A 9,315-nucleotide genomic window follows, 5' to 3' on the forward strand; every position below is an offset into this window, starting at 1 on the left:
CCACCCATTTAGATACATAGTCTACTGCCACCAGAATGTAAGTGTTTGAGTATGATGGTGGGAAAGGACCCACGAAGTCAATACCCCATACATCAAACAACTCAATCTCTAGGATCCCTTGTTGAGGCATGGCATAACCATGAGGCAGATTACCAGCTCGCTGGCAACTATCACAGTTATGTACAAACTCTCGGGAGTCCCTATAGATTGTAGGCCAGTAGAAGCCACATTGGAGGACTTTGGTGGCTGTTCGCTTACCTCCGAAATGTACTCCATATTGGGATCCATGGCAATGCCATAAGATCTTCTGCACCTCTTCTCTAGGCATGCACCTATGGATTAGTCCTTCTGCGCATCTCTTGAAGAGATATGGTTCATCCCACAAGTAGTACTTTGTATTAGAAAGCAGTTTCTTTTGCTGCCTGCTGAACTCCTTGGGAATGAATCTTGCAGCTTTATAGTTTGCGATGTCTGCAAACCATGGCACCTCCTGAATGGCAAAGAGTTGCTCATCCGGAAAGGTTTCAGAGCTCTCAGTGAGGGGTAGAGACATCCCTTCTACTGGTTCTATACGGGACAGGTGATCTGCTACTTGATTCTTTGTCCCTTTTCTATCTCTTATTTCTATATCAAACTCTTGCAGAAGCAACACCCATCTTATGAGCCTCAGCTTTGAATCCTGCTTTGTAAGTAGATATTTAAGAGCAGCATGGTCAGTGTACACAATCATTTTTGATCCTACCAAATAGGATATGAACTTTTCAATGGCATAAACCACTGTAATCAATTCCTTTTCTGTGGTTGTGTAATTTTTCTGCGCGTCATTTAGAACACGGCTAGCGTAGTAAATGACGTGCAAAAGCTTGTCGTGCCTCTGTCCCAATACTGCACCAATAGTATGGTCACTGGCATCACACATTAGTTCAAATGATAATGTCCAATCCGGTGCAGAAATGATAGGCGCTGTGACCAGCTGATGAGTGGATAATTTATACGCTTTTTGGCATTGTTTTTAGGTAGTTTTTAGTAGGATCTAGCTACTTTTAGGGATTTTTTTTATTAGTTTTTATGCAAAATTCACATTTCTGGACTTTACTATGAGTTTGTGTATTTTTTTTTGTGATTTTAGGTATTTTCTGGCAAAAATTGAGGGACCTGAGCAAAAGTCTGATAGGAGGCTGACATAGGACTGCTGATGCTGTTGGATTCTGACCTCCCTACACTCAAAATAGATTTTCTAGACCTACAGAACTCTAAATGGCGCGCTCTGAACGGCGTTGGAAAGTAGACATCCAGAGCTTTCCAGCAATATATAATAGTTCAAACTTTATTCGAGAATAGATGACACAAACTGGCATTCAACGCAAGATCCACGCTGCATTCTGGAGTAAAACGCCAGAAACACGTCACAAACCAGAGTTAAACGCCAAAAACACGTTACAATTTGGCGTTTAACTCCAAGAGAAGCCTCTGCCCGTGTAAAGCTCAAGCTCAGCCCAAGCACACACCAAAGTGGGCCCCTAGTAACTAGTCTAGTATAAATAGGACATTTTACTATTGTATTAGACATCTTTGGATTATTTTTGGATTACCTTATGATCCTTTGATCACGTTTATGGGGGCTGGCCATCGGCCATGCCTGGACCACTATCACTTATGTATTTTCAACGGTAGAGTTTCTACACACCATAGATTAAGGGTGTGGAGCTCTACTGTACCTCGAGTTTAAATGCAATTACTACTATTTTCTATTCAATTCAGCTTATTCTTATTCTAAGATATTCGTTGCACTTCAACATGATGAATGTGATGATTGGTGCGGTATTTTATAACCCACACTTACAAACCGGCAAGTGCACCGGGTCGTACCAAGTAATACCTTACGTGAGTAAGGGTCGATCCCATGAGGATTGATGGATCAAGCAACAATGATTGATTGATTGGCTTAGTTAGGCAAGCATAAATTGGTTTTGAGATGTTCAAAAGGTTTAAGTTCGAATTCAAAATATCAAAAGTATGGACAATAAAAATAAAATATGGATAAACAGTTAAGGCTTCAGAGTTATCTATTTTTCCGGATTTATTTTCTTACTAACTATTTTAATTATGTAGGATTTAATTTATGGCAAACTATATGTGACTAGAGCCTAATTCCTTAGACCTTCCTAGTCTCCTCTAAAATTCATTAACTGCCAATTCCTTGGTCAATTAATTCTAATTAAAGGGTACATGATCAAATTCCAGTTTGCATGCCACAAAAACTCTAATTACCCAAAGAATAAAAGGATTATATGTCATATATCCTATTAAATCCAGATAATTAGAATTTAAGAGAATATGTTTTCAAGCTGTTGTTCAAGTATAGAGCTTTTCCAAGTTATACAAGAACTCAAATAGAAAGAGGGTCATACTTCCGTTCCACCCAAATTCATAAGATAAAAAACGAAAACAATTCTTAAATATAAATCCAAAACATAAATTAAAATAGAAAAAGTAATAAAATCAATCCATACAAATAGACAGAGCTCCTAACCTTAACAGTGGAGGTTTAGTTGCTAATGTAGAATGTAATGTCCTAATGTAGAATGCTAATGTAGAATGTAAATTTGTATAGAATTCCCTAATGGAATCCCTCTAATGTAATGTCCCTAATAGAAGAGAAGTCTCCCTTTTTTATAACTAATCCTAATTAATTTAAAATCTAATTATCTAAAAATAAAAATAATATCTTTTCCTAAAAGATAAGATTTGAATTTAAATTTGAATTAATTAACAGATTTTCAGTTGATGGGTGGGGACCACTTGATTTGTCCATTCTGAAACTTTTAATCTGTGTTTTCTGGACTGGAAACTGGGTTAAAACAGCCCAGAATTTGCCACCAGCGTCATTTGTATTTTTGCAGATCGCGCATGTGATGCGTCTGCGTCGTCCACGCGCTCGCGTCATTTGTGTAGATTCCAGTCCACGCGTTCGCGTCAGGCACGCAATCGCGTCATTGCAATTTCTCCATTCCGCGCGGTCGCGTGAGCCATGGGTCCGCGTCGGTCTTCGCTGGTTATCTCTTTGGTTTCTTCTTAATTAAACTCAACAAATTAGATGTAAATTCACTAGGAAAAGATAGACAAGATGCTCACGCATCAATGATCTGTGACACTCATCATCATTCTCACCTATGAACGCGTGACTGACAACCACTTCTGTTCTACCTTAGGACGAGTGAATATCTCTTGGATTCCTTAACCAGAATCTTCGTGGTATAAGCTAGAATTATTGGCAGCCATTCTTGAGAATCCGGAAAGGCTAAACCTTGTCAGTGGTATTCCAAGTAGGATTCAAGGATTGAATGACTGTGACGAGCTTCAAACTCGCGATTGTTGGGCGTAGTGACAGACGTAAAAGAATCAATGGATTCTATTCCGACATGATCGAGAACCGACAGATGATTAGCCGTGCTGTGACAGAGTATTTGGACCATTTTCACTGAGAGGATGGGAAGTAGCCATTGACAACGGTGATGCCCTACATACAGCTTGCCATGGAAAGGAGTATGAAGGATTGAAGGAAGGTAGTAGGAAAGCAGAGATTCAACAGGGACAAAGCATCTCCAGACACTTATCTGAAATTCCCACCAATGATTTACATAAGTATCTCTATCTTTATTTTTATGTTTATTTATTATTAATTTCGAAAACCTTTATAACCATTATAATTTGCCTAACTGAGATTTACAAGATGACCATAGCTTGCTTCATACCAACAATCTCCGTGGGATCGATCCTTACTCATGTAAGGTTTATTACTTGGACGACCCAATGCACTTGCTGGTTAGTTGTGCGAAGTTGTGACAAAGTGTGATTCACGTTGGAGAGCGCTACCAAGTTTTTGGCGCCATTGTTGATGATCACAATTTCGTGCACCAAGTTTTTGGCGCCGTTGCCGGGGATTGTTTGAGTTTGGACAATTGACGGTTCATCTTGTTGCTCAGATTAGGTAATTTTCTTTTCAAAAAGTTTTCAAAAATCTTTCAAATTTTTTTTTCTTTTTTCTCGTTTTTCTCAAGATTATTTTCAAAATTTTTTTTTTATAAAATCATAAAAACCAAAAATATTTTGTGTTTCTTGTTTGAATCTTGAGTCAATTTTTAAGTTTGGTGTCAATTGCATGTTTTTAAAATTTTATGCATTTTTCGAAAATTTCATGCATGGTGTTCTTCATGATCTTCAAGTTGTTCTTGATAAGTCCTCTTGTTTGATCTTTATGTTTTCTTGTTTAGTGTCTTTTGTTGTTTTTCATATGCATTTTTGCATTCATAGTGTCTACGCATTAAAAATTTCTAAGTTTGGTGTCTTGCATGTTTTTCTTTTCTTGAAAATTTTTCATAAATAAATCTTGATGTTCATCTTGATCTTCAAAGTGTTCTTGGTGTTCATCTTGACATTCAAAGTGTTCTTGCATGCATCATTGGTTTTGATCCAAACTTTTCATGTTTTAGGTCATTTTTGTGTTTTTCTCTCTCATCATTAAAAATTCAAAAATAAAAAATATATTTTCCTTATTTCTCTCAAATTTTAAAAAATTTGAGTTGACTTAGTCAAAAAATTTTAAAACTTAGCCATTTCTTATAAGTCAAGTCAAATTTTCAATTTTAAAAATCCTATCTTTTCAAAACTTTTTCAAAAATAAATCTTTTTCATTTTTCTTTTATGATTTTTGAAAATTTAAAATTATTTTTCAAAATCTTTTTCTTATCTTTATTTCATGATTTTCGAAAACTTTACTAACAATTAATGTGATTGATTCAAAAATTTGAAGTTTGTTACTTTCTTGTTAAGAAAGGTTCAATCTTTAAATTCTAGAATCATATCTTTTAGTTTCTTGTTAGTCAAGTAATTAATTTCAATTTTAAAAATCAAATCTTTTTCAAAATATCTTTCCTAACTTCTTATCTTTTCAAAATTGATTTTCAAATCTTTTTCAACTAACTAATTGATTTTTTTGTTTCTTATCTTTTTCAAAACCACCTAACTACTTTCTTCTCTCTAAATTTCGAAAATTATCTCCCTCTTTTTCAAAATTCTTTTAATTATTTAATTATTTCAAATTTTAAATTTAATTTTATTTCTTCTCTTAATTTTCGAAAATCACTAACCTGTTTTCAAAAATAGTTTTCGAAAACTCCTCTCTCTCTCTCATCTTCTTCTATCTATTTATTTATCTACTAACACCTCTCTTCTACTCAAGAATTCAAACTCACTCTTCCCCCTTGTGTTTGGATTCTTACCTTTTTCTTCTTATATTCTTTTATTCTTCTACTAACATAAAGGAATCTCTCTACTGTGGTAAAGAGAATCCCTATTATTATTTTCTGTTCCCTTCTTTTTCATATGAGCAGGAGCAATGACAAGAATATTCTTCTTGAAGCTGATCCTGAACCTGAAAGGACTCTACAGAGGAAACTAGAGAAGCTAAATTACAACATTCCAGAGACAACCTTATAGAAATTTTTGAAAAGAAAGAGGAGATGGCAGCCGAAAATAATAATGCAAGAAGGATGCTTGGTGATTATACTACACCTACTTCCAAGTTTGATGGAAGAAGCATTTCAATCCCTGCCATTGGAACAAACAATTTTGAGCTAAAACCTTAACTAGTTACTCTAATGCAACAGAACTGCAAGTTCCATGGAGTTTCATCAGAGGATCCCTATCAATTTTTAACTGAGTTCTTGTAGATCTGTGAGACTGTTAAGACAAATGGAGTAGATCCTGAAGTCTACAGGCTCATGCTTTTCCCTTTTAATGTAATAGACAGAGCTAGAACATGGTTGGACTCACAACCTAAAGATAGCCTGGACTCCTGGGATAAGCTGGTCATGGCCTTCTTGGCTAAGTTCTTTCCTCCTCAAAAGCTAAGCAAGCTTAGAGTGGATGTTTAGACCTTCAAACAAAAAGATGGTGAATCCCTCTATGAAGCTTGGGAAAGATACAAGAACATGACCAAAAGGTGTCCTTCTGACATGCTTTCAGAGTTGACCATTTTGGATATATTCTATTATGGTCTATCTGAGTTCTCTAAGATGTCACTGGACCATTCTGCAGGTGGATCCATTCACCTAAAGAGAACGCCTGCAGAAGCTCAAGAATTCATTGACATGGTTGCAAATAACCATTTCATGTACACTTTTGAGAGGAATTCTGTGAGTAATGGGACGCCTCAGAGGAAGGGAGTTCTTGAAATTGATGCTCTGAATGCCATATTAGCTCAGAACAAAATATTGACTCAGCAAGTCAACATGATTTTTCAAAGTCTGAATGGATGGCAAAATGCATCCAACAGTACTAAAGAGGCATCTTCTGAAGAAGAAGCTTATGATCCTGAGAACCCTGCAATAGCAGAGGTAAATTACATGGGTGAACCTTATGGAAACACCTATAATTCCTCATGGAGAAATCATCCAAATTTCTTATGGAAGGATCAACAAAAGCCTCAACAAGGCTTTAAAAATGGTGGAAGAAACAGGCTCAGCAATAGCAAGCCTTTTCCATCATCTTCTCAGCAATAGACAGAGAATTCTAAGCAGAGTCCCTCTACCTTAGCAAATATAGTCTCTGATCTGTCTAAGGCCACTTTATGTTTCATGAGTGAAATAAGGTCCTCCATTAGAAATTTGGAGGCACAAGTGGGCCAGCTGAGTAAGAAAATCACTGAAACTCCTCCTAGTACTCTCCCAAGCAATACTGAAGAGAATCCAAAAAGAGAGTGCAAGGCCAATAACATAATCAAAATGGCCGAACCTAGAGAGGAAGGGGAGGACGTGAATCCCAATGAGGAAGACCTCATGGGCCGTCTCCATAAAGTGACATTTCTCCCAGTTTAAAACCAGGTTGGTCTCTTGGCACCTTTTCAGAACAAGTGTTAGATGATCAAGATAGGAGCTGAATGAATCTCCAAATACTGAGAAGTCGTCCATGAAGACTTCCAGAAAATTTTCCACCATATCAGAGAAAATAGAGAGCATGCATCTCTGAAAGGTTGCTGGTGATTACACAGACCAAATGGCATCGTTCTGTAGGCAAATATTCCAGACAGACATGTGAATGTTGTTTTCTCTTGATCTTGGGGATCTGCTGCAATCTGGTTGTAGCCTGAGTAGCCATCCAGAAAGTAGTAATAGTCATGACCTGCTAGCCTTTCTAGCATTTGGTCTATGATGGGTAAAGGAAAATGATCCTTTCTGGTGGTTGTATTGAGTCTTCTGCAGTCAATACACATATGCCACCCTGTAACTGTTCTTGTAGGAACTAGTTCATTTTTTTCATTATGAACCATTGTCATGCCTCCCTTTTTGGGTACAACTTGGACAGGGCTCACCCAAGGGCTATCAGAAATGGGATAAATAATCCCAGCCTCTAGTAATTTAGTGACCTCTTTCTGCACCACCTCCTTCATGGCCGGATTCAGCCGCCTTTGTGGTTGAACCACTGGTTTGGCATTATCCTCCAGTAGGATCTTGTGCATACATATGGATGGGCTAATGCCATTGAGATCACTAATGGACCACCCAAGAGCTATCTTGTGTGTCCTTAGCACCTGAATTAGTGCTTTCTCTTCCTGTGGCTCTAAGGTAGAGCTTATGATTACAGGAAACGTTTCACCTTCTCCCAGAAATGCATATTTTAGGATGGTGGTAGTGGTTTGAGCTCGGGTTTAGGAGGTCTCTCCTCTTCCTGAGGAATTTTCAGAGGTTTTTGTATTTCCTCTAATTCCTCCAGATCAGGCTGAACATCTTTAAAGATATCCTCTAGCTCTGATTAGAGACTCTCAGCCATATTGATCTCCTGTACCAGGGAATCAATAATATCAACACGCATGCAGTCTCTTGATGTGTCTGGGTGCTTCATTGCTTCATTAGCATTCAGCCTAAAATCATCCTCATTGACTCTCAGGGTTACTTCCCTTTTTTGGACGTCAATGAGGGTTCGTCCAGTTGCTAGGAAAGGTCTTCCTAGGTCTTCCTAGAATGAGAGTTGCACTCTTGTGCTCCTCCATTTCCAGCACTACAAAATCAGTGGAAAAGGCGAATGGCCCAACTGTGATAATCATATCTTCAATCACGCCTGATGGGTATTTAATAGAGCCATCAGCAAGTTGAAGACATATCCTGGTTGGTTTGACCTCTTCAGTCAAGCCAAGCTTTCTGATAGTGGATGCAGGGATTAGATTGATACTTGCCCCAAGATCACATAGAGCTGTCTTGGAAAAGTTCCCTCTAATGTGCATGGTATCATAAAGCTTCAGGATCCTTAAGCTTCTCTGGTGAGCTCTTTAAAATGATTGCACTGCATTCTTCAGTGAGAAAAACTTTTTTAGTTTCTCTCCAATCCTTCTTATGACTTAAGATCTCCTTCATGAACTTAGCATAAGAGGGTATTTGCTCATGTGCCTCTGCAAACAGAATCTTGATTTCAAGAGTCCTGAGATAGTCTGCAAAGCGGGCAAATTGTTTATCCTGTTTCGCTTGGCGGAGTTTCTGAGGATAAGGTATTTTGGCTTTGTATTCTTCAACCTTCGTTGCTGCAGGTTTATTTCCCACAGAGGTAGGTTGAGAAGCCTTCTTGAGGGAGTTATTATCAGCACTTTCAAGTGTCTGACCCCTCATAGGCATTTGAATGCCAGGATTGGGGGATGGATTGGCGTTTAACACCAGATTCCCTCCCTTTTTGGCGTTTGAACGCCAGAATTGAACATGGTTTGGGCGTTTAATGCCACTTTTTCTCCCTTTTCTGGCGTTTGAACGCTAGAACTGGGCGTCCACTGGGCATTTAATGCCAGTTTTTTACCCTTTTCTGGTGTTTGAACGCCAGAATCATTCCTCTCTGGGCTCTTACTATCCTCAGAGGGATTTTGGGTAGTAGTCTGCTCATCCTCTATTATTTGTTCTTTTTTTGGCTTTCTGCTGCTTTGAGCTGAGGTATTCAATATTTTTTCACTCCTTAATTGAACTGCTTGAAACTCTTCTGTTATTTGTTTTTATAACTGCCGTCTTGTTTGGTCAGGTTGTGCTTCCATGTTCCTGTTAGCATCCTTAGTGTCTTGTAACATCTCTTTAAATTCTGCCAACTTTTTTGTCAGATAACATAAATGCTGATTGATTTCAGCAACTTGTTCCAGAGGACTAAGTTCAGTGGATACTACCTTAGCCTCTGTTTTTATGGAGGACTCACTACTTAAGTACAGATGCTGATTTCTAGCAACTATATCAATGAGCTCTTGAGCTTCTTCAATTATTTTTCTCATGTGTATAGATCCACCAG

At 37.9% G+C, this 9,315-nt stretch overlaps 1 non-coding gene across 1 annotated transcript; it reads right to left on the minus strand.

The window, feature by feature from the left end:
* Window positions 1-5,915: 5,915 nt before the first annotated feature.
* LOC112713031 (small nucleolar RNA R71) lies at window positions 5,916-6,023 on the minus strand. Its single transcript, XR_003158056.1, has one exon. It is a non-coding gene; the product is annotated as a small nucleolar RNA R71 (small nucleolar RNA).
* Window positions 6,024-9,315: the final 3,292 nt, after the last annotated feature.

Source organism: Arachis hypogaea, chromosome 1 (genome assembly GCF_003086295.3).
Source record: "Arachis hypogaea cultivar Tifrunner chromosome 1, arahy.Tifrunner.gnm2.J5K5, whole genome shotgun sequence".
In the NCBI taxonomy this organism is placed as follows: domain Eukaryota; kingdom Viridiplantae; phylum Streptophyta; class Magnoliopsida; order Fabales; family Fabaceae; genus Arachis; species Arachis hypogaea.